We start from the raw sequence: 26,478 nt of genomic DNA, 5'->3' as shown, positions 1-26,478 counted from the left end.
TTCTATATAAAACTAACATTTTTTAAAGAGCTACCAAACATAGCTAGACCCATTTCAGAGAACAAATCCTTACCTCATTTTAAAGAGTTATGATAAAACTGATATAAAATGAAGAGAAAAGTAGGGATCATGTATCTTCTAAGAGAGATTTCTCTGGTCACATTTGCTTACTGTAAAATCACATCAAAATCACACTGCTGTAACCTGGAAGTACTACTCATACTAAAATTGAGCTTCACTTCACCAAATACAACCTGCTGTCCCAAATGTCAAAAATACATCCACAATGAAATTTAAACAGAAACTGGCTTTAATTTAGACCTCTGTTGCCACGCCAAGTGAAAAACTAGAATGTGTCTGTAGGACACAGGGAGTGCACCCCCCCGGTACATTTGTCACAAATAAGGGGCAATAATTCAAATGTTTGCAGTCTCAGTTTGAGGGTATAGCCACAACAAACATTTTATGAAAAGGATTCTTTATTCTAGGCGATATACTTTTTGAGCTTTGAGCATCACAAAACAAAAAATCCACTCTTTTGGCTATTTCAAGGGCCATAACTCTGTAATAATAGCTAAGATTCTCAAGAAGAATGCCAAGTGTGCAAGGTCACATCACGATAAAGACTCCAGCAATGTTTCCTGAATTTACATCTAATACTTTTTGAGCTGGGCACATAATTATGTGAAAAAGTGCTTTTTTTTGCTATTTCAGGGGCCATAACTTTAAAAACAAGAGGGCCAAGATGGCCCTAGGTCGCTCACCTAAGAAACACACCATAACAGTGTTAAACATGTTTGACTTAGTGATTTCATGGAAACAAATATTCTGACCAATTTTCATTAAGATTGGACCAAAAATTGGTCTCTTGAGATTAAACAAGCATTTTCTTAGATATGACCTAGTGACCTAGTTTTGGACCCTAGATGACCCATGTTCAAATTCAACCTAGATTTTATCAAGGCAATCATTCTGACGAAACTTCATAAAAATCAATTGAAAAATACAGTCTCTATCGCATACACAAGATTTTTCTTTAATTTGACCTAGTGACCTAGTTTTTGACCCTAGATGACCCATGTTCAAACTCGGTCTAGATTTTATCAAGGCAATCATTCTGACCAAATTTAATAAAGATCAATTGAAAAATACAGCTCTATCGCATACACAAGGTTTTTCTTTAATTTGACCTAGTGACCTAGTTTTTGATCCCAGTTGACCCATATTCAAACTCGACGTAGATTTCATCGAGGCAAACATCCTGACCAAATTTCATAAAAATCAACTGAAAAACACAGCCTCTATCGCATATACAAGTTTTTTCTTTTATTTGACCTAGTGACCTAGTTTTTGATCTCAGATAAACCATATTCAAATTCGACCTAGATTTCATCAAAGCAATCACTCTGACCAAATTTCATGAAGATCAATTGAAAAATACAGCCTCTATTGCATACACAAGGTTTTTCTTCGATTTGACCTAGTGACCTAGTTTTTGACCCGAGATGACCCATTTTCAAAGTCTTCCTAGATTTTATCAATGTAATCATTCTGACTAAATTTCATGAAGATCAGTTGAAAAATACAGCCTCTTTCGCATACACAAGGTTTTTCTTTGATTTGACCTAGTGACCTAGTTTTTGATCCCAGATGACATATTTTCGAACTCGGCCTAGATTCTATCAAGGTAATCATTCTGACCAAAATTCATGAAGATCAATTGAAAAATACAGCCTCTATCGCATACACAAGGTTTTTCCTTGATTTTACCTAGTGACCTAGTTTTTGATCCCAGATAACCCATTTTCAAACTCGGCTTAGACTTTATCAAGATAATCATTCTTACCAAATTTCATGAAGATCAACTGAAAAATACAGCCTCTATTGCATACACAAGGTTTTTCTTTGATTTAACCTAGTGACCTAGTTTTTGACCCCAGATGACCCAATTTCGAACTCGGCCTAGATTTCATTAAGGTAATCATTCCGACCAAAATTCATGAAGATCAATTGATAAATACAGCCTCTATCGCATACACAAGGTTTTTCCTTGATTTGACCTAGTGACCTAGTTTTTGACCCCAGATGACCCATTTTCATATTCAGTCTAGATTTTATCAAGGTAATCATTCTGACCAAATTTCATGAAGATCAATTGAAAAATACAGCCTCTATCGCATACACAACGTTTTTCCTTGATTTGACCTAGTTACCTAGTTTTTGATCCCAGATGACCCATTTTCGAACTCGGCCTAGTTTTCATCAAGGTAATCATTCTGACCAAATTTCATGAAGATCAGTTGAAAAATACAGCCTCTATCGCATACACAAGCTAAATGTTGACGGACGACAGACAGACGACAGACGGACGACAGACAGACGACAGACGACGGACGCCGGACATCGAGTGATCAGAAAAATTCACCTGAGCATTGCTCAGGTGAGTTATAAAGGGGATGGAGCCAGCCAAAAAATTAGAGGTGTGCAAGTTTATATCATGATTAAGATTTATGCAAGTTTCAACCATTTATATTAAATTCTTTTTGAGCTAGGTACATCACAAGGTGAAAATGTACATTTTTGACTATTTCAGGGGCCATAACTCTAAAAAAAGGGGGCGGACCCAAATGAAAAATAGGAGGTGTACAAGTTCATATCATGATTAAGACTCATGCTAGGTTTCATGAATCTATATCAAATACTTTTTGAGCTAGGCCTGTCACACGGTGAAAATGTGCATTTTTGACTATTTCAGGGGCCATAACTCTAAAAATTGGGGGTGGAGTCAGATGAAAAATAGGAGGTGTGCAAGTTCATATCATGATTAAGACTCATGCAAGGTTTCATGAATCTATATCAAATACTTTTTGAGCTAGGCGTGTCACAAGGTAAACATGTGCATTTTGACTATTTCAGGGGCCATAACTCTGAAAATAGAGGACGGAGCCGGACGAAAAATAGGAGGTGCGCAAGTTCATATCATGATTAAGACTCAAGGCAAGGTTTCATGAATCTATATCAAATACTTTTTGAGCTAGGCGTGTCACAAGGTAAACATGTGCATTTTTGACTATTTCAGGGGCCATAACTCTGAAAATAGGGGGCGGAGCCAGATGAAAAATAGGAGGTGCGCAAGTTCATATCATGATTAAGACTCATGCAAGGTTTCATGAATCTATATCAAATACTTTTTGAGCTAGGCATGTCACAAGGTAAAAATGTGCATTTTTGACTATTTCAGGGGCCATAACTCTGAAAATAGGGGGCGGAGCCAGACGAAAAATAGGAGGTGCGCAAGTTCATATCATGATTAAGACTCGTGCAAGGTTTTATCAATTTATATCAAATACGTTTCGAGCTAGGCGCGTCACGAACTTCGGATGGACCGACGGACGCACGGATGCACGGACAAGACCAAATTTATATGCCCCCACCACTCATGGGGGGGAGCACAATTAGTGTTCAAATACCTGGAAGCCATTACGCGACCAGATGGCTCCCACGCTGGTTCCTTTACTTTGGTTAGGCCTACGGATAACTGAAACGTTAATTTTTAGAAACTTTCATAGTATCCACTGAGAGATATATATCCTAATAAATCTTATTTCTCAGCATTTCCAGTGTAATGATATCTTTCTTCTTCTTCTTTCTTTCTTCTTCTTTTATAGTAATGGCAAACATTCTTGACAGAATATAATGGCCATGCGTGGGGGTTAGTAAAGTGATAGGGTGCTAGGCCTCCCGAGCTACTCAATCCACCCAGGAGAACCATAGCAACGTGATAGAAAAAATACGTGCAAAAACCTATCACCTTAAAAACCTTAAATACATAATAATCGACAACATGTACAAGTATGGTTTTTGTGCAGGAATAACAAAGAGTTAGTAATGTTAAAAATTTAAATGGAGATAGGATGAAATTATGGGGTCCGAACGCGTGCAGCCAGCTCTGACGTAAATCCGGAGACCGAGTCAGCGCTGACTACACTCTGTGGCAGAGAGTTCCACAGACAGACAGACAGCACGTTGAAAGCATGAATATTTGTATATGTCATTTGATGGTGAGGCAGGTTCATAGGCTTGGCTGTAATAATGCTTGAACGATCTGGTTTGTGGATTTAGGAACTGGTTCATATTAAGATCAACATGATTGTATACAATTTTGTAAAAAAAAAAATTAATCTACTATGACGACGCCTTTCTTCAAGGGATTGACAACCTAACAAAGACATGATGTTTGTCATAGAGCCAGGAGTTTTTGAATAATTATTTGTCACAAATCTAGCCTTCCTTTCCTGCATTGACTCAATTTTATCCTTATCTTTCTTTAAATAAGGATCCCAGGCAGCAGACGAGTATTCCAAAGTTGGGCGAACTAATGTATTGTATGCTGCCGTTTTAGTTTCTTTAGATGCGGAATGGATATTGCGTTTCAGAAAACCCCAATGTCTGATTAGCTTTACATGTAAGTTTATTGACATGGGCGTCCCAGGATAGATCAGAAGTTAATTCAATCCCTAGATAGGTGGCTTGTATAACAGTCTGAAGTGGTTTATTGTGTAAGGTGTACTGGGTCTTAGTGACTTTCCTGGATCAACTAGCAATGTGCATTATATGGCACAATGTTGAGAGACATCTTCCGTTTCTCCTCCCATGCAGCCAGGCTGTCCAAATCTCTTTGCAGTGCAAGGGAATAATCAGCTGCAGAACTTATAATCCTGTAAAGGACACAATCATCTGCAAAGAGTCGACAGAAAGACTTGACAGCACTAGGCACGTCATTGATGTAGAGCTGAAATAGAAGGGTCCCAACACAGAGCCCTGTGGTACACCGGACAGAACTGGAGCTTTATGGGAAAGACTACCATCTAAAACAACCTGTTGGTTTCTATGGCCACAACTATCATGGCCCAGAAAGCCACCTATCAAAGCTAAGGTATTACCTTGTATACCATAATGTGATAACTTGTGCATGAGCCTACCGTGGTGAACAACGTCAAAGGCATCGCTGAAGTCCATTATGGCCACAACTGTCTGATACTGATATCAACAATTGTATCAATTCAGCTACAATGTTATATTATCATATCAAATAATCCAGGCGAAGGAAATCTCAGCCAATTGAATTCTTTTATTATTATAAACTGCTTGCCATCATTCTGTTAGGAAATGTTGCATCGAATCCCGGCCGAATAAAGTTTCCATGTGGTACTTGTGGGCGTTCAGTTGCAAAAACCATAGGGCTATGTGCTGCGACAAATGCGATATATGGTCACATATAAAAATGTGGGGGCATGTCACCAACTGAGTACATCAACCAGACTAGGTAATTCAGACAAGCCCTGGTTCTGCATGGGATGCATCAATTCTACAGAAGGCTCTACCACGAAATCAAATCAGGATATTTCTAAAAGTGAACATAATCATTCTCTCAATAGGAGTTCGAATAGTTATCAGCAATCAGTTTGCTCCACGAATATTGAAGATAGTAGTATAAACGTTTCAATCTCAGATGATGTCTCTATCTCACCATCACCCTTCGTGGAACTCCGTGAAATACGACAGAAACATCCTAAAAAGCTTTTGCTTGCACATTTGAACATAAGCAGCTTGAAATCCAAATTTGTGGAAATTCATGAATTATTAGCTGATAAAATTATAGACATTTTGTTCCTTTCCGAAACTAAAATGGATGCGTCATACCTTGATTCTGTTTTTAATATTTCAGGCTATAAATTTGATAAAAGAGACAGGGACATTCATGGTGGAGGATTAGTCTCCTTTGTAAGGTCAGACATACCATCAAAAAGAAGAAAAATTCTTGAGTGTAAATACATTGAAAACCTAGTTTATGAGGTAACCCTTAGCAAAAGTAAATGGTGTTTCATTTTTGCCTACAGGCCACCTAGTTTAAATGGTGATTGTTTTATTGAAAATCTCAGTAAATAGCTTTATTTGACAACTATGCAGTAATTGGTGATCTAAATTTTGACTTGCTCCCTGATAGAAAAGGCAAACCCCTCCTAGATTTTTGTGAACTTTTTAGTCTGACAAATCTTATGAAGGAAGCCACCTGCTTTATGAAAAATTGTAAGCCATCTCTTCTGGGTGTATTTTTTTAACAAACTCTAAAACATTATGTGTAAAAACTTTGAATTTTACAACAGGTATAAGTGACTGTCATAATATAACAAGTACAGTAATAAATAACATGACACCAACCACTGAAAAACAAAAATGTGCTTTTAGAAGTTTAAAAAAATTTAACCCTGTAGATTTTAACTGATTTAGGAAACTTAAATGTACATGAAAACTTGTCTCACAATAGCAGTGATATTAATGATATCTATAACTCTTTTGAATCAGAAGCTGGTAGGATCATAGATGAGCATATTCCAGTTAAATATACATACAAAAAGAAGGACCAATTGCCATATATGAATAAGGTATTAAGGAAAGCAATATATAGTAAGAAAATGTCATATCATAAATATCTAAAATATAAAAGCTCTAAAAACTGGGAAGACTATAGACAAAAACCTCTAATTCTATAGAAGTAACAGAAGGGCGTAAGTGGACTCTTCTGGTACAACATTTAAGTGCAGATACGCCCTTCTATTACTATAATTCTGAAAAACTCTTTACTTATGCCCTTTTATTATTGGTGAATTTGGTCAACACAGCAGTTTGTAACAAATTGTTTAATAGGATTATGCCCCTTGGTATGTAGTTTTAAAAAATGTATAACTCATAAAAGGGCGTAACTAACACTTGTGCCCTTCTTATTCTGGGGCTTCGATGTGTCTAAAAAAACATGTAGTAATGACACTAACATAATTTTAAATGAAAACAATAACATTATTCAAAAAATGATGAAGTAGCAGAAATTTTCAATGACTTCTTTGTGAATGTGGCAAGAGATATAGGTAAGAACTACACCTTTGATAAAAGTAATCACCCCGGCTTGAATGAAACTGCTGCAAAATAATTAAAATAAGATAATTTTGACTTCTCACCTACTGATCAAAATACTGTATCCAAAATAATTGATAAATCTAATATTAAAAAGACAACAGGTGCAGATAAAATCTCTGTTGAAATATTGAAACTAGGCAAACCAGCTCTTGTACCTCACTTTACACATCTTTTGAATAATACGATAAACTCGGACATTTTTCCAGACAGATTAAAACAAGCTCACGTTACGCCAATTTTCAAAAAGAATGATCCATTACTAAAGTCTAACCATAGATCAGTTAGCATTTTACCTGTGCCCTCAAAACATTTTGAAAAAGTTCTGTCAGTACAACTTAGCAATTATTTTGACTCCATTTTTGACAAATTTCTATGTGCTTTCAGAAACAACTTCTTGAGGACTGGGAAATGGCTCTTGACTCAAATGAATATGTTGCTGCCATTCTGATGGATCTATCAAAAGCATTCGATTGTTTGCCCAATAACATTCTCCTTAGTAAACTTAAAATGTATGGTTTAGCTGATAGGTCTATAAATTTAATGTCTAGTTATCTTTCAGATAGGAAACAACAAATTAAAATTGGTAACATTGTAAGTAATTGGGCTGAAATAGATAAGGGAGTGCCTCAAGGTTCCATTCTTGGGCTTTTACTTTTTAATGTTTTTATAAATGATATTTTCTACTTTATAAACAATAGTAGCTGATGACAACACTCTCTCATTTCACACACCAAACTATGATGAGCTCCTTACAACTTTACAAACAGAAAGTGATACTTTAATTGACTGGTTTAGATTTATCTGTATGTAGGCTAACTCTAATAAATCCAGGCAATTGCTGTTGGTGAAAAACTCATGATAAAGCTCCTGTTTTTAAATTGACAATTCCGCTACTGGGTGTTGACACTGACTTTAGTTTAAACTTTGATTCTCATATAAACAATATTTGTAAAAAGGCTGCTTAACAAATAAATATCTTAAAATGTATAGGAAAAAATAAGTAAGCTTAACAGATTAACATATTTCATACCTTTGTACTCTCTAACTTTAATTTTTGCCCGTTGTCTCGGCATTTGAGTTCAGTCAGTAATACTAAAAATATGAAAAAATCCAAGAACGTGCTCTGAGATTTGTATATGATTATTATGATAGCTCGTATGAAAACCTATTACTTAAGGCCAAGTTACCATCATTACACTTAAGAAGGACTAGAACAATAGCCATAGAAACTTTTAAACTTTAAATAAAATTGCCCCTACAGTGCTGTCTGATTTAGTAGTGAAAAAAGATTCCGAGTATAACTTCAGGTATTCCAACATTCTACAGGTCCCTCAAGTTAAGACAACAACATATGGTAAGAACTCGTTCCGTTATGCAGCACCGGTTCTGTGGAACTCGCTATCAGAAAGCTTCAGGCAGCTAACAGATTTTAACCAGTTCAAAAACCAACTTGGGTTCTGGGATGGCAACACTTGTAAATGTGTTGCATGTAAATAATCCCTGGAGCTTTCTGCTGGTGGGTCCCGCAGACCAGCTCTTCTAAATTTACTTCCTAAGTTGCTTTGATTTGCCTGTTTTGATGTTTTATTTTGCTTTTCCTTTTGCTTTTGTGTGTTATTACGACCTGAGTTTGCCAGGTTTATTATAGTTTATTCATATGCTATAGCCTCTGCTTATCTTGTTGGCTGATTGCCTAGTATGTGCTATCTGCTTGCTTGTAGGCTTATGTGCTTATTATTGTATTACACACTGTCTGTATGTGACATGCTTTCTTTTATATTGTTTTTTGGCATTTGCTACTGTGAGGAAGTTGCTGATCAGTTCTTTCCAAATCTGATTTGTGGGGATACAGTTTTTATCACCATTTCTTAAGCATACACTTTTGTGTGTTTTTTGTATTGCAGATCTTATTTTCCTTTCTTATGGCAGTTTTTAGACAGCAGTGTCTAGATCAACACTTGCAGTATTGCTCAAGTAGTTCTATTTAAATTTGTGTGCTTAACAAATATTTCTTTTGCAGCTCTTTTATAACTCTGTTTTTGTTTTAATTTGTTTTATAGTCGGTTCAAAAGCTCTTTAGAGCTTATGCTTTGTAATTATGTCTTTTTGCCGACATACAATAAAACCTATTGTATTGTATTGTATGTTTTAATTGACACCACTTAGAATGTTTCCAAATCCCTAGTTTGATTATTCATAAATGACAGTTTGGCCGACCTGCCTCTAAAACTCAAATTCTTGATAAAGACAACTATAGCCCTGTCAATATACTACCACGTATGTCCAAAATATTAGAAATTTCAATTAATACTCTACTATTGATTTTTTGATAGCAAGTTTTTATACATTTTTGTCTGCTTTTAAGAAAGGTTACGGCGGTCGAAGTAGGCCTTCCCCTTCCTAAAATAACAGAGGACTGAAAATATTTATCTATTTATTTGGGTGTTACGGCGCACCAACACAGTATAGGTTATATGGCGCCAAAGAGGACTGAAAAAGATCACTTGATAAAAATACTTTTCTTTCGCGACCATTTCAATGGAGTTGTCGCAATCCTTCGACTCCCTCATAATCTTCTACACAAGAAATTTGGTTGCTATGGCGTCTCGGATAAATGCCTATATCTTAGCAGAAAGAATTAAGCAACGCATCAAACTTGACTGAAATTTAAATTTATAAAGGTGTCTCTGTTAGGCCTAATAGTTTTTTAGATTTTCATCATTGCCATTTTTGATTTTCTCTAGTTACATAAACATAGATCATTTATTGTTATTTCTTTTTCGAGTCAGATGGTCAATCTTTGATCGAATGGTTCTCAAGTAATCACATGAAAGCCAACCAAGACAAATTCCAAGCAACTGCCATTTGAAAAAATACCATGAAGGGATCAAAACATAGCTTTTAACTTAAATGGGAGTACTATTTCCAGTAATATTTTCTGTAATGAGGATGTTAAACTTTTAGTGGTAACCCTTGACTTTAAACTGAAATTTGATACAAATTTATCAAATAATAATATTACAGACATCAAAATTCATCAGATGACTTAAAACAGTACAGATTTATACGTATAAACATGTGTGTGCTCGTGCGTGTGCGTGCGTGCGTGCGTGTGTGTGTGTCCATTACTTAGAAAAAAGTGTGGAAGTCAAATCCATATTTTAGTGAACACGTGACTAAGATATTTAGTTCAGTCAGTCACTTTCCATTAACAATAATTAACCATACTAAGTACAATGAAAAATATGCATGCAGTTGCATGAAGAATTTGTAGACTTAAAACTTAAATTTACAATGACTACAAAATCTACCAGTGCAATGATAGATTTCGTAAGAAAACAAACTATTGTTAATCACAGACAACCCAGTGTTGTCTACATTAAAGTAATTGTTTTGTCTTGTCTACAAACATACATACATGTATATACAATGCATTCATTTACAAAGACAACTAAAACTTTTGTAAGCAGCCAGTCTTTTCAGACTTATAAATGACTATCATAGATAAGTATTAAAATTATCTATTAAATATTAAAACAACATTTATATAAACCGTACTCTACCAGTGATACGTATTTATTATCACAGTTGGTACTAAAAACCATACTAATAGACACAAGATAGATTTGTGAAGTTGGCATTAATCCTTACTGGTTTATGTATAAAAAAGATGTACTAAGAAAGTTTACACAGACTATGAAAACTAAAAATAAAAGAATAGCACACAAGTGCATTAAAATATATTTAAGATAATGGATAATACTTCAGATCAGATCTAGAGCAACATGGTTAATACCAATTTTCTACAGAAATTTACTATCATAGCATTTCAGAAAGTGATTAAAACTAATCAAATGTAGTAAAAAAATGTCTAAAATTCTATGTAAGATTATTTACACAAATACAATTGCGACGGCCTAAAAGTTTGCAACAGATTTGGCAACAGATCTTATTAACATTGGGTTTGTAAATAGGTGTTTCAGTTGTTCTTGTTCTGACAAATTCTTGAAATGTTCATTGTCTTTAACCGAAAAGAGACTCCCTTAAATCATTATACAAAGAACATTTTAAAAAAAAAACATGTTTTTCATCTTCTACAATATTTGGACAGAATGGGCAAACTCTATTTTCAACTTGTAAATTTTCATATCTACCACTTTCTATACATATTGGCATCGAAATTTACATAAGGCAGACATGTTCTCTTGACAGAATAGTTTTACAATAATCCTCAACAATAAATTCAGAATTAAATGTTGTACGTCCTTAATTTATTGTTGCCTTTACCACTATTACTAGTTATTCTATTGATACCGCTAAACCAATCTTGAACATATTTTTCCATAATACATTTCTCAATGTTACCAACAACGTTTGACTTATACATATACAGTGTGGGGAATCACGTGACCCAAAATGGTACGGAACACGGAAATCAACATGGCGGATATTTGACTTTTTTACCAATTTTCGAAGGTTAGTATAAACTACAGCATCTATTTCGCTCGTATTATAGCGCAGTCTATGCGCATTTTAATGCTCTTTCCAGCGATGTATGTGTCTTGTCTACGTTTCCTCTAGTTTCTGAGTTACCTTCGAGGTTTTGACCGAAGCGAGGATAATTTCCTTTAAAAACGCAATGGTACGATACACGTAATTACTCTTTGCTCACAAAAATCTATGTAATTTGCAGTTTTTCGAACTTGTTTCAATCTGTAACTGTTAGATCTTTATCATAGAGTAACCATGCACAGTGTTTCTTTATGATTTTTCGTGAATTCTTGCAAAAAATCGACATACTATTGAAATGGTACGCGACACGTGCTATGATACGTAACACGTACTAACTGTTGACAGTGTGATACGCAACGCGTGCATGTGTCACCATCGGCGATTTAACTTCAAGCACTGCAGTCTTTATTTATTTTTAAACAGGTCAGCACGCTAAGACTTTCATGTTTCAAAATTACATAAAATCTATAAATCTTATTTCAAAATGGCGCAGTTGTTTAGTTTTCTAATCTTGTATATTTTCTTCTACAGAAATGTCAAAACCTAAGAAGAAACGGAGTCTGACACTTGGGAAAAAGAAATGGATAAAGAAGCAAAACAAGAATATCAATATTAAACTAACTTTCCAATTGCCACAATGTGGCAGGAAATCACCAGCGAGAAAACAAACAAAAAGACTGCTTACGCCATCTGAATCCCCTCTACAAGTTATATCCCGCAAACTGAAGAATAAAGTCATTTAGGTCACCTGCCGCTTCCAAAAAACAAACATACAATAACTATCGATTAAAATTAAAGTACTCAAGATCACTTTTTGGACCTGTAGAGGAAAACAGTGATATGTAAAGACGATGTAGAGCACTTCTTAAACACTGGATTGCAAGTGTGAAGAGCTGCATAATACAGACAATGTAGTCCGCGTTGATGTGACTGATGAAGCAGTTAATGAAAATTTATTGTCAGAAGTTTTCTCGGTATTATAAGAGAAAGATGGACTTGATGAAGTAATGATAAAATTTCTAAAATTAGTTAAAGATAAAAAACCCACTGAAGAGTTAGCATTTTTGTGGACGGAGGTTGTTTGTTGGTTTGGGTGCACTGATACAACACAAATGAGATACTCTTACAAAACTAAGATGTATTGGAAACTTGGCTGGAGAATGTTTGGAGGACGGTTTATTCGTTTTATGAGCGGATACAAAAATAGGGAAGAGAACGTATTGGGAATGTCAGATCCAGGGCTTGCATCACCATAAACATCTTTGATAAACTTTGCCGTACCAGATGTGCTAGTGTTCATAACATTTAGTTACAAATAAGTTTTACAAAGTTGACTTTTTTAATGAAAATTAAGTGACGTATCGTGCTAAAATCATCTAAAATTTGAACTAATTATTGAACTCTAAATAAATGTTACTATACTGACGCATTTTTAGCCGATAGTTTCAATAGTTTCTTCATGGAAACATTTAACAGAAAACGTTTTATTTTATAGTATCTTTGAAAAAAATACTACACTATATTTTGTATATGGGGTCTGGTAAACCTATCCCCCTTGGCCAGGCCAACATTATCTGCTACCCCCTGTACAGTAACGTTATGGTACATTCCGAGACATAAAACAGTCATACAAACTAAATAGTCTTCATCGGATCACGTTTTAAAAAGTTCACCCACCACATCATGTTTTCGAACTGGGTGAGCTTTTATATTATGTACGATTGTTTTATGTCTCGGGATGTACAATACTGTATATGGGCGTAGCTAATATGGGGGTCTGGCCAAGGGGGCATGTTTTTCAGACCTCATGTGTCTGTGTGATATTTTTGGAGCGGATAAATCGTCTTGGTATATCTGCAATTGTTTCATAATACTCTACTCGCGATTTTATGGATTTTGTGTTACTATGTTTATAATTGGCATTTTTATGTTTTTATGTGACGGTATCACCATTTTGACGTTGTTTCGTATATTTGTATACGTTTGTATGTGTTTGTATATCCGTATATATATATATATACTTGCAATTTGCTCAAGTATTACCTATGTGTGAGTAAAGAATGATTTAACCAGGAGTTCAAGTTAAATAAGCATTTTATATTTACGTGCAAAAGATGAATAATAAATAAATAAATAATAATTCAAACTGATTTTGTTTTTGGTGGCTATATTGTCCATTGGAACAGTATTCCAGATACTTACGAGCGGAAAGAGGCTTTGGAAGAACCAACACAAGATCCAAACTACCCAGTTTTCTCATATAAAGAGGCTGGCACTAGTGGGGCTCTAACATAAACCCTCTATCTTTTCAATTTCACAGTGATTAGAAACTTGAGTAACAATTCGGTTACTTCTTTATTGCAACTAAAAACATAATTAAACAAAATTATGTCACAAAAACATGTGCAAAACACAACAAAAAACATATCATTTTTTTTTCAATTGACAAAAAAGCTATCAAAGCTCATTTTCATTATCTATACAGAATCTTTACAGCAAGCTTCCAACAATAAATTAAAACAAAATAAAAAAAAGAACACTGTCATTAGAAATTTCTTTTTCTCAATGTCATTGAGTCTTTCTATTCCCATTCGGTATGTCAATTTATATCACATAATGTCCTTTTGCATAAAATTTAGCCCCATGATTGTACTCACACTGTTTTCACATTGTTTACTGAATATATCAATATATTTTCCCTAACATTTACTATCAAAACATCGGTTCTTTCTTCACTCAGTATCTATTTCACTTCCCGTATTTGTATTAAATTCCTCGTCTCATTTAGTGTAAATTTATATCACATTCCTTTTCACATAAAGTACTCAAATATTTTTTTTTTCTCCAACTGTATTTGTATCATCTTCCTTTTATTTTCGGTACTGATAACTAGAGGTGTACTGGTCAGGAACCCAGGCAATCCTTGCGCGTATCAGTGCTATACACTGGGCACGTTAAAGAACCAAGCTGTCTATTCGCAACGAGCTAGGCTAAGTTAGCCGGACAAGCCTGTATCTGATTTCTGATCTCTCTGTCGTCGGGGCTTTGTCTCACTCTGTCCCTCTGGTCAGATCGCTCTGTGTCTGTACTAGTAGAGGATGAATTATGCGCCCTGTGTGGCTGCATTTGAACTATGTAAAGCGCCTTTGAACGTGAAATTGATCATGAAAAGGGCGCTATATAAATCTGGTATAATAATAATAATAATAATAATAATATCGTAACTTTTTTTTCTCGTTCATATGCACTTCTCAGTCCAGTCCCATCCTCTTCATCGGTAGCATTTTAGATTCATTCGTTCTAGCCTTCTCCCACCTTATACACAGAGCTCCTTTCTAATCTGCGTTCCTTGATGTACTAACAGTTCCCTGTTTTCTTCTCACAGGAAGTCTCATTCTGCTTGCAGTATCGAACATGTCATTTCTTCACATTTCTCCACACAGTAATTCAGTGTTTAAGAAGTGTTCTACATCGTCTCTGATATCATTGTTTTCCTCTACATATCCAAAAAGTGGTATTGAAGACTTTTATTGGGAGTTATTGTAAACTGTTGTTTTTTTGGAAACGACAGGTGCCCAAACTCACTTTATTTTTTGTTTGCTGGAGATACGTTGTACAGAGGGGATTTAGATGGCGTAAGCAGCCTTTTTGCTTGTTTTCTCGCTGGTGATTTCTTGACGGATTGCGGCAATTGGAAAGTTACTTTAATATTGACATTCTTGTTTTGCTTCTTTATCCACTTCTTTTCCCAAGTGTCAGACCCGGTTTCTTCTTAGGTTTGGCCATTTCTGTAAAAGAAAATTATACAAGATTAGAAAACTGCGCCATTCTGAAATAAAATAAATATTTTATGTAATTTTGAAACATGAAAGTCTTAGCGTGCTGACCTCTTTAAACATAAATAATGATTGCACTGTTTCCGAACGATCTTAAAAACTGAAAACCAGGTTTCAAATAGTTAATAAATTAATTATGACGCAATTTTGAAGTTAAATCGCCGTTGGTGAGACACGCACGTGTTGCGTATCAGACTGCCAACAGTTGGTACGTGTTGCGTATCATAGCAAGAGTCGCGTACCATTTCAATAGTTTGTCGATTTTTCGCAAGAATTCGCGAAAAATCATAAACAAACACTGTGCATAGTTACTCTATGATAAAGATCTAACAGTTACAGATTGAAATAAGTTCGAAAAGCTGCAAATTACATAGATGTTTGTGTGCAAAGAGTAATTACGTGTATCGTACCATTGCGTTTTTAAAGAAAATTATCCTCGTTTCGGTCAAAACCTCGAAGGTAACTCAGAAACTAGAGAGAACGTAGACAAGACACATACATCGCTGGAAAGAGCATTAAAATGCGCATAGACTGCGCTATAATACGAGCGAAATAGATGCTGTAGTTTATACTAACCTTCGAAAATTGGTAAAAAAGTCAAATATCCGCCATGTTGATTTCCGTGTTCCGTACCATTTTGGGTCACGTGATTCCCCACACTGATATAACTCTGTATATTGAAAGTAATATTACACTCTTGAAATTTCTGTTTCACATAGTAAAACCAATTCTTGTACCGAAGTTTAGAACTAGCCCAGACTGCAATCCGTTAATTAAGGTGGAATGCGCCTCAAAATATTTTGCTGAATTTCGTCTTGAAATTTATACTGCACAAAATTCAGGATATATATGAGATTGAGTTCCGATTTTACTTTGTCGCCATATTGTTTGAGTGTTTTGTTATTGTGTCAGAAACATGACCCCTGACGTCACTTTTCGTGCACCGCCCAGTTCCGAGTGCTCTCGAATTTTTCCTTTCCTGCGCTCTGAATGTCATATTAATGAAAAATACAAATTAATTGTGACTTTGCATACAAACAAGAGCTGTCTGATGACAGCGCGCTCGACTATTCAAAATATTTCCACGGATATTCAGACAAAAGAAATAAATAGATTAGACAAACAATGTTCCTGTATTACTTTGATTTTGATAAGTCTTGCACTAAATGGCAATATATGAGGCAATTTCAAAGTCCAAAAAGGGCCATAATTCAGTCAAAATAGTTATGTACTCTTGCCTACAGATAGAAATCATAATGATAAACAAGTGTTCAAAGTTTAAAAGCCATATGTCAAATAGTTTTGACAAAACATGGACTTGTATGAAAACAGAACCAATTTCAAATCTCCAAAAAGGGCCATAATTCAGCCAAAATAGATGACATAGTTATTTTCTCTTTCCTACAGATAGAGACTATTATACTAAACAAGTGATAAAAGTTTCAAAGCCATATGTCAAACACTTTACAAAAAATATGAACTGGTACGAAAAACTTAACCAAGATTTCTAAGTCAAAAGGGGTCATAATTCAGCCAAAATCCTTGATGGAGTTATGTACTCTTGCCTATAACTGGACATAGTGATGGTAAATAGGTGTTGAACGTTTCAAAGCTTTATCTCAAAAGACTTTGTCAAAATATGAACTGGTACGAAATATTAACCAAGATTTCTAAGTCGAAAGGGGCCATAATTCAGCCAAAATCCCTGATGGAGTTATGTACTCTTGCCTATAACTGGCCATGGTGATTGTTAACAAGTGTTGAAAGTTTCAAAGCTTTATCTTAAAAGACTTTGTCAAAATATGAACTGGTACGAAAAACTTAACCATGATTTCTAAGTCAAAAGGGGCCATAATTCAGCCAAAATCCTTGATGGAGTTATGTGCTCTTGCCTATAACTGGGCATGATGATGGTAAACAAGTGTTGAAAGTTTCAAAGCTTTATCTTAAAAGACTTTGTCAAAATATGAACTGGTACGAAAAACTTAACCATGATTTCTAAGTCCAAAGGGCCATAATTCAGCCAAAATCCTTGATGGAGTTATGTGCTCTTGCCTATAACTGGCCATGTTGATGGTAAACAAGTGTTGAAAGTTTCAAAGCTTTATCTTTAAAGAGTTTGTCAAAATATGAACTGGTACGAAAAACTTAACCATGATTTATTAGTCAAAAGGGGCCATAATTCAGCCAAAATCCTTGATGGAGTTATGTACTCCTGCCTATAACTGGCCATGGTGATGGTAAATAAGTGTTGAATGTTTCAAAGCTTTATCTTAAAAGAGTTTGTCAAAATATGAACTGGTACGAAAAACTTAACCATGATTTCTAAGTCAAAAGGGGCCATAATTCAGCCAAAATCCTTGATGGAGTTATGTGCTCTTGCCTATAACTGGCCATGATGATGGTAAACAAGTGTTGAAAGTTTCAAAGCTTTATCTCAAAAGACTTTGTCAAAATGTGGACTGGGACGAAAAACTTTACCAAGGTGTGACGCCGACGCCGACACCGACGCCGACGCCGTGGTAAGTAGGATAGCTCTACTTATTCTTCGAATAGTCGAGCTAAAAATGCTACGCAATAGTACAAAATTCAGCGAAATAAGATTGACGCTTAAGACGTCAGAGACGATATTGTGACGTCAGAACGGAAAAACTCAATCAAGTTTTGCTACAAATTTTGCCTTAAAATCCAGTTTATAAAAAATTAGCATGATAAAAAAACGTATAATTTTGGTATGTTGTTCACAGTATGTGTACGTGTAGTAGACATATAAATTCATGTTAAATATGTTAAATGATTGGTGTAAAATTAATTGTATGTCTGTTAATACCAGCAAGAGCAATATTGTACATTTTAGACCTACCTCTGTTCAATGATCTGATTATTTATTTGTATGTGGTGAATCAAAATTAGATTATGTCAGTCAGTATTTGTACCTTGGTATTATGTTGACAGAACACCTTGATTATAATGTAACAGCAAAAGTTGTTGTCCAGAGTGCTGGACGTGCCCTGGGTCTTCTCATTGCTCGCTTTAAAAACAATGGAGGCTTACCATATGATGTATACACAAAACTGTATTATTCAATTGTTGTCCCAATTATAACGTATGGCTCCTCAATTTTGGGAACTAAGGTATTTTCATGTATAAATGCAGTCCACCACCGGGCCATGAGATTCTACCTTGGAACAGGAAAATATACACCAAATGTGGCTGTTTATGGTGAAATGGGTCGGAACCAATCCTTATAGATCAGTGGACTTCAGTATGTATACACGTATAAATAAAAAGATCTTTAGCTGGTCCTGTAAGAAAGGTAATTCAAGATGTAAGAACTGCCCATTTATTGTTAAAGAAAAAATTAAGTGTTAACGCTTAATTGAAACTATGTCTACTGTTTTGTTAAATACTCATTTAGAAAAATGGTCTACTGACATTTCAAGATTAACTGGTGTCAATGGTGCTGGTCAAAATAAGTTACGAACCTACAGAATGTTTAAGAATGAGTGTAATGTAGAACCTTATTGTAAGTTGCTTATGCCTTTCTCTCATAGATCTGCATTGTCTAGATTCAGGCGCGGTGTTGCACCCATAAGACTCGAAACGGGTCGTTACGAAGGTTTAACAGAAAATCAACGATTGTGCCCATTTGGTTGTAATGCTGTAGAATCAGAGATACATGTTGTTCTATGCTGTCCGCTTTATACTGTTGGACGAAGACCTATTAGAAAAGGTTACTTCTATATTTGTAAACTTTTAGAGTCTAAATGACAATGATAAACTGGTTCTGTTATTCACACATCCAAATTTGATAAGAATAATTGCAAAAACCTGTTATGATATACTAAAGAAGTAATACTTTATATAATATAAATACAGTTTAATGCACCTGTATAGATAGGCTTTTATTTATTTATAATTTTTTTTTACTAAATTGTATGTAGATTCTTTTAAATAATTACATTATTTTAGTGTTAAGTAAGAGACATCTGCTAATCTGTTCTCTACCAATCTGATTGATGGGGATACTTGATTCTTTAAGCCATTTTTTACTAGCGCACATTTAGTGCACCTGTCTAATCTGGTTCAGTGTCTTATAACCCCTTTTTTAATTAAATTTTAGGACACATCTTTGTGTTATGATTAGCAGACATGTCTTGATTTTTCCTGTAATATATGAGAATTGATTAAATTGATAAATATGGTGATAAATCTAAGAGTAATGCCGTGTGGTGGGTGATGTGGATTTGGTCGTGTGGTGCCTCTGTATGGCCAGTTAGGGGACTGCATTGTTCTCTTATCAACTGTAACAATTGCGGTGTGGTGGATGGGAGGATGCTGTGGTTCTGTTCCTGGTGGCTTGGATCTGCTGGCTGATCTAGGTTGTATCGCTTGTTGGACCACTTGCATTGGCTGTCACACGGTGATGCTCATTAGATTATCATTAGAAACATATATTGAATGTGAAATATGTGAAATGTAGAAATTATATATATATAGTCTGTTGTAATTCAAATTTGAGTGGCCATTTACTTGTGTTTTATTATGTATATGTCATGTTTTTATACTGTAAACATGTAAATGGATGAGACTGAAATAAACAAATAAACTAAACTAAACTATAAATACTTAGGTGTCACCAACTTTTATTTTTCAGTATTTGACAATATTTTGCCCCTACCCCATTAAGAAATGACATGCTAAATCGTGTTTTATTTAACAAAATAATTTAAATAGTATGCGGAGCTGCATGTATTAGCGGTAAATGATGAAATGAATCGACATTAAAGTATTTAGAGACTTACGGGGATTTGCTAAGAAAGTGTTAAAGAAAAATCTTGGTGAGATATTTGATAAAGGGTGTGTAATCGTGTAAACGACATTTCGTATTTAAGTATATTATCAAAAAAAAGCAAATCCTCATGTCATAAAATTACTTTCTAAATGTTTAAAACATATATACATATTTTTACGAAATTAACTCGACAACGGGCCGCATACAAAGCTAAGTTAGCATTACAAACAATGAATAGTAAATATTGTCCGTAAGTATTGACCTGACATTCATGAATATTCCGTATATTTTCGTAAATTAATGTTCGGTGTCCGAACATAAATAGCGGTATAACTATTACATCTATAATTCTTAATTGTGCAGGTAACAGTGCGGATAAAGCGTTTGGCTGCCAATATCAGTGTTGTGGGTTCGAGTCCCACGTCTGACCATATCTCCCCCACCCAACACCCCAACTCCCCCGCCCCCCAATTTTATATGCGAACTTAGCACTTATTTTATCCAACGTACAGATATTTATGGTTCATTTGTTAAAAGTTATCACATTTACCCGTTTTAAAAAAGTGGAATCAAATTGTTTTAAAAGTATCTTAAATAAAAAGACAAATTACCTGTCACCAGCGTTCCAGAATATAAATACTAAAAGAGAAAACAATTAAAAATCATGAAATATGATACATAAAATAATGTAAAATTGAAATAGGTATCGATAATATTACATTACATAAATAAAACAATCTAAGTGATTTCGAACCCGTGGTAAAATTAAAATTCGTGAAAATCAGTGCCAAAAAATATTGTAAGAATAAAAGCAGATACGAAAACACAACATTACATTTAATTAAAAAAAACTGGTCTGAGGTAATTTCGAACCCGTGGTAACGTGCGTGGAAGTCAGCCGGTTAACTATAAAGGTTATTTGTGTAATAATAGATCTTTTCAGGATACAATATTGCGTAAAGTAACGGAAACGCCCGTAAATATTAGCGAAGAATGAGTGCCAGGTCAATACTTACGGAAAATTGTATAAAAATACATTTTATCAAAGATGTTTTCTTTTCACCAGAACATGGCATCTGCAGTTCAGATCAAATATATCTTGAATATTTCTTATAATCAATACAACTCGTTTTTAACAAAAACGTGAGTTATGTAAGTTGAACACATTTTTTAAACTCTAACGTTATATACAAATGTAGCTTCAAACCATGTGGGGTGGGGGTAAAGTTGTACTATACTGCGAAAAATAGAAGTCGGTGATCCCTAAGTATTTATGTGTCTGCTAGACGTACGCATACTATGAAACAACATACCAAAGTTATACATATTTTTATCAAGCCAATTTTTTATAAACTGCATTTTAAGGCAAAATTTGTAGCAAAACTTGATGCGAGTCTTTCCGTTCTGACGTCACAATATCGTCTCTGACGTCTTAAGCGTCACTCTTATTTCGCTGAATTTTGTACCATGGAGTATCATTTTTTTGTATGCAAGGTGACAATTAATTTGTGTTTTTCATTTATATGACATTCAGAGCGCAAAAAAGGAAAAATGCCGAGAGCACTCGGAACTGGGCGGTGCACGAAAAGTGACGTCAGGGGCCATGTTTCTGACACAATAACAAAACACTCAAACAATATGGTGACAAAGTAAAATCAAATCGGAACTCAATCGCATATATCCTGAACTTTTTGCAGTATAAATTTCAGGACGAAATTTGGTAAAAATAATTTGGGGTGCATTCCACCTTAACTCTTGTCATTGCGGTGTTACAAAGACGACACACAAAGCCCGCGACAGTTTTCCATTGACGGACCATTCTAGGAGTCTAGGCCATCTCCCCCCATAATAAATATCTACAACTCCTTCATAATATCAAACTTTAATTTTTGTCCCTTGACTTGGCACTTCTATGGTTAAACTTACACTAAAACCTGGAAAAGATCTAGGAGAGAGCTATACATTTCTTTATGATGGTATAAATAATATTATGAGTCACTATAAACCAAACGAAATTACCAAATGTAAAACTATGGAAGAAGCGGAACTGTGGCACTAGAATTTCGTAAAACTATTCATAAAGAAGAACCCGCTTATCTTACACAACCTAGCTAATATTAAAACACACTCTTTCAATATTAGACACAAAATTAACCAACATTCCCCAGGGTAAGAAATACCAGTAATGAAGGCATTTCCTTTCGTTCCTATGCACCTAAACTTTGGAATTCATTTCCTAAACAACCAAGTTTGATTGGTGCATGGAACAAAGAGAACTGCAAATGTTAATTCTTGGTTGTATAGATGTATTCCCAGCAAGAGTTTAAGTTATTTTGTTCACGTTCTTATATTCATTTGCCCGAGTTTTTAAGCTCTAGTTTTCAGTTTGCTTTGTTTACTTCCGTATAATCAATACGAGTTTAAAGCTAGATTTTAGTTTGTGTATCCTTCATTTATCTGCGTGTACTTGTTTGTGTATGCGTTTGCTTTTATTCAGTATAAATCTTATTATTTTTTAACTTTTCTTATTTTTATTCTTATAACCAACACTGGTTATTACTGTCTGTCTTTCATGATGTAATTGTATATTTTTCAGTTCCTATATTCTGATATTTGGTGTATATAGTGTAATCTTACAAGTGTAATTATGTCGGTTCAAAGCCATATATAGCTTTTTAAATGTAATGTTAAATGATAATCTACAATAAATAAAAATGATTTGATTTAATCTAATATGATTTAAGTTTAGCGGAAAGACCTTGAAAAGGTACAGACCTGCATGAAGTAGTTGGGTCAATGGTAAATACCATCTTCACCACCAAGTCTGAGAATCTGTCTTTCACACTTAATAATCTTAGACAATATCTCTTTTAGATCTAAACTATAACAATATGGCTGAGAATTATGATTTTTTTCTAAATAAATTCATTTTTCACGAAAACAAACATGGTTTCACAAAAATATCTTAATACATGTACTTTATCTATCATCGCATGCAGTAGTTGGCACAATCGTAAATTTTTTTTCACTTAGAACAAGAGTTTCTTTTCGTGAAAGGTTTTTTTTCAAAATTTTCACGAAAACTATACGAATTTCGCGAAGTGGATGTAGAAATATTCCACCATAAAATGATACTGGAATCGAGCGATTTTCCCCGTGTGTAATATACCAAAAGTCACTTCGGTTGACCACCCTATGACACGGAATGTGAGACTTAAAGGTTACAACACTAAATAGTTGTTCTTCTTTATTCTATTTCTATATGAAATTGACTTATTTTCAATGGCCGCAGCAAACATCAGGACCCATTTTAAATATCTGTAACTTACATTTTCTTGAGGAATATTGTCAGTGCTGAATAAGAATCAAAAGGAAAGTGGGGGTCATGTTTGATGAAATGTTTTTAATCCAACACACAAACTGGAAAATCAGCTAAAAACTGAGACCCTTAATTGTAGTGGTTGTGCATGACCTAAGTTTCCATGAAAAATTCTGTCAGGTTGTTACTCCATTAAGAAAATGATATCTACATGCCAAGCATAGGTCTGTTATGTGATTGTAGCAAAAACAAAATGCAAAGAAAATAAGGAAAGTAGCTCTACAGAGCAAAAAACTGAAGACTACTTTTATCCGCCATTATACCATTTTTTTTCACGCCATTTTTCTATTTAGTGTCTGTATGTCTAAACTATATCTTCCATAGAATAAAGAAATACATTTATCTAAATATACTCGAAGAACAGAGGGACTGATACTAAATATCAAAGTCCTCACTCTTATATAAAATCCTAAAGACTTTTAAATAAGTTTTACGACGGAGCATAGTCCACGAAAAAGCAGGAATTGTTATACTAGTAACTTAAATAAGTCACGACTTTTAAAACGGACTTCCTGTATTATAATAGCTGAAAATGTTTTCAAATTGTGAAGTTAATATAAATTTATATAAAGTAAAAACAATGCAAAATCTAACGCGAAAAACTGTTGATATAAGCAGCCTCCGCGTGAAACTATAATCAATCCTATCAAGATGGGATCTTCTGCTATTTCGTTTTATAAAGACATTATTTAATCGTCTGTAACTAGGACCACCTTGTGTCATCAATACGAAAGTTGCAATTGTTTACTGATACCACTGCTCTTGTAATTTCCGCAAAGCTGCAAAGGAATTGTACAAATACGGTTGTAGGTATACTTAGGACATGCTTTTAAGATCAAATTATCTCTCGCGCATGACATTTTATCTTGTGCGTACGATATCTTATCTCGAGCTAATGACATCTTATCTCGTGCGCACAACATCTCATCTCGAGTTAATGACATCTTATCTCGTGCGCACAACATCTTATCTCGAGCTAATGGCATCTTATCTCGAGCGATCGACATGTTATCTCAAGCTAATGACATCTTTTCTTGTGCGCACGACATCTTATCTCGAGCTAATGACATTTTATCTAGTGCGCACGACATCTTATCTCGAGCTAATGACATCTTATCTCAAGCGCACGACATCTCATCTCGTGCGAACGCCATCTTATCTTGAGCTAATGACATCTTATCTCGAGGACTCGACATTATGTTCCGTGTGATACAAATTCAAATGCAAATTCGACTACCACCGTTTTTGTCATTACGCAAGGGTATTATGTTAAGAAATGCAACACAAATTCAATGATGACGCTAAAGAATTTATTGAAGCACCTGACAAAATAAAAAATCAAATATGTAGGCTTCGCCCATATATCAAAAAAATTTTCCTGTTACCACTTAATTCGTACATGCAATTCTATAACTTTTCTGACAATGTGCGAATTGATACTATCATAATATAACTTTGGTTGCCATTCTTTCATGCAGTAAGTTCATTTTAAAAAGTTTTCAATTGCCCTTCGAAGATAGGATGACCAATTAATGTAGATGACATGTCGTGCGCTCAAGATCAGATGTCGTGTGCACGAGAAAAGATGTCGTGTGCACGAGATAATATAATTTTATAGAAAATAAATGCAAGTCCTAAACATACCATTGTATACTAAACATTCATATGTCATAGAATTATATTATATTATTTTTCAACTTACCAGTTTATTTCTTATGTTTATTGTGCCTATTCCTTCTCATCAACATTACAATATGGATTCATCTTTTGCGCTGTATATCATAAACTGCATTTGAAAAGCAGAAAACACTTACTGGATATTTTTTCAAGTACATCTTAATCCTTTTATAAAAAAAAACTACAACAGTCTTGTAACAGCGCATACGAGTAATCCGGTGTTTTAAACTTCCCCATTTACACGATAGAACATATAAGTGGATCATGTGACCACTTAGAACATGCACGTCAAACTTTTTCTACTGAACATCATTCACTTTCACTCCCTACATATATCCTTTCCGCTACCGTAACATAATAAAACGTACTAGAGTGTAATAATGGCCCTTTCACGCTTCCGTAGAATCAACATATATGAACACGAAATTCATTTTGGAAATATTCCTGAAATGTCCATGACTGAAGCTCTCAAATACGGAAAAATATATTACATCCGAGGAATAGAATGACACTGTTCAGACAACATCAAAAAGGAGTTCCAAAAATCTCCATATAGCCTTGCTCCGTTACAGACCCCTGTGGGATCTGTGGGTTTTTTTTCGAGGTCAAATATTTTTCGTAGATGAAAAGCTGACATGTCGTGGTAAAGCCAAGGTATTTTCCAATTGTTAGAAAGTGCTGAAAATGACTCCCAATTAACAAATAGATAAATAAATTATTTATAAATAAATAAATAAATAAATAAATAAATAAATAAATAAATAAATAAATAAACATCAATCATTTATAATAATTTTACAAGAAAAAAAACAACTAATAATTCCATTTGTATCACTGAAATCGCCTTTTTTAAAGATAACATAAACCGCAGCGGAAAGACATTTCATAGTGCAGTTATGCAAGTGAATTATTATAAGCATGCCTTCGTGTCATTGTAAAGGGTCCTATCTAAATTTAAAAAAAGTAGTTGTGTAATGTGTAACTAAAGTACTTAGTGTTTCACAATCATAAAAAACACGACAGATGTTCCTGGTTTAATAATTAATTCAAGTGCTGTCACAAGTACTGTAGTTTTCCTGATTTTTCTTCTTTGCCTTTGTATAAGTTTGTTCGGAATGCATAGTGCATAGTTGCTGATTTCTGCCAGTTAAGAACGCTACTTTTCTCTTTCTCCCCACAGCCCCACCCCACGCCCCCACCCCCACACACACACCCCAAACACACAAACCCCCAACCCCGCACTCAGTAAGGGCGCCGTATGTCCAGCTATGGTTGAAGCGGCAGAACAAGATGCAAAAATAACA

The 26,478-nt window shown here is 34.6% G+C and overlaps 1 protein-coding gene and 1 long non-coding RNA gene across 2 annotated transcripts in view; one reads left to right on the top strand and one right to left on the bottom strand.

Annotated features, from left to right (window-relative positions):
* The window catches only part of LOC123525102 (uncharacterized), a 103,861-nt gene extending 77,843 nt beyond the window's left edge, over positions 1 to 26,018 (bottom strand). Inside the window, exon 1 of the mRNA XM_045303852.2 lies at positions 25,200 to 26,018. The gene's annotated coding sequence lies outside the window, so the exon portion shown is untranslated. The remainder of the gene's footprint in view (positions 1 to 25,199) is intronic.
* Positions 11,355 to 13,637, top strand: LOC123546681 (uncharacterized). Its single transcript, XR_006685523.2, has 2 exons — positions 11,355 to 11,451; positions 12,019 to 13,637. It is a non-coding gene; the product is annotated as an uncharacterized LOC123546681 (long non-coding RNA).
* Positions 26,019 to 26,478: the final 460 nt, after the last annotated feature.

The sequence above is a fragment of the Mercenaria mercenaria genome, chromosome 3 (genome assembly GCF_021730395.1).
Source record: "Mercenaria mercenaria strain notata chromosome 3, MADL_Memer_1, whole genome shotgun sequence".
NCBI classification, from domain to species: Eukaryota; Metazoa; Mollusca; class Bivalvia; order Venerida; family Veneridae; genus Mercenaria; species Mercenaria mercenaria.
The sequence above is the reverse complement of the archived record's forward strand: the minus strand, read 5'-3'. Positions and strand labels throughout refer to the sequence as shown.